An 874-nucleotide genomic window follows, 5' to 3' on the forward strand; every position below is an offset into this window, starting at 1 on the left:
GTCTACGGAATAGTGTTTTTTGCTATTTCACGAGACAATCGGACCCCACAATTGCTTTTAAATCTTAATTAATAATAAAATGTAAGTTATAATATATTATTAAATATGTTATTGAGGAAAAATAACAGATAAAAACTGACCACTGCATATAATACGAGCAACGGTAACCCATATTAACATTTAACATGGTTAAAAGTAAATTGTTTTTATTTTCTGTCAACTAACCATAGTTTTTAAAACGTAAACACTCCAAGAAAATCTCTTGTTTTTGAAGTCGGTTAATTAGACACGGCGATACCTGAATCCCCGAAAGGACGAGATGGGAATCCCAATGTGGCAGAAACATCGACTCAATACAAATATGGCGGCCGCCGGGATCGAACAATATTCCCATATATCAGCCGATATCGGATGAATATTTCACGTAAGGATTCTCATATGCGCGATGGTAAGTGCTCTTCCATTATGTGTTCGTTTTTTGTAAATTTCCTCTCTTGCATAATTTGTATTCAAAGACCAAGAAAACTATATCCCGCCAAATACATCCCGTAAAAAAAATAGCCAAGCCAATTGAAGCTGTTTGTTTCTATTTTTTTTAAAGTAATAAATCGTCTAGGTAAAGCTAAGCCATGTTTACTACTTACTGTGATTTCTTTATTAATATAGATGGATTTTTGAATGTACTATAAATATTGCACTCTTTCTTTTATGAGAGTAAAATAATATAGTTTTCTCTGTCATCAACGATTGTCTGTTATAGTATAGGCCATGTACACATAGGTCTGGGTTATACCCTCAAGAAATATCATGTGTGTATGTTTGTTACTCTTTCACGCAAAATTTACTAGATGGATTGTTATGAAATTTGACACAC

This window comes from Plodia interpunctella, chromosome 3, assembly GCF_027563975.2.
Source record: "Plodia interpunctella isolate USDA-ARS_2022_Savannah chromosome 3, ilPloInte3.2, whole genome shotgun sequence".
Classification (NCBI taxonomy): Eukaryota; Metazoa; Arthropoda; class Insecta; order Lepidoptera; family Pyralidae; genus Plodia; species Plodia interpunctella.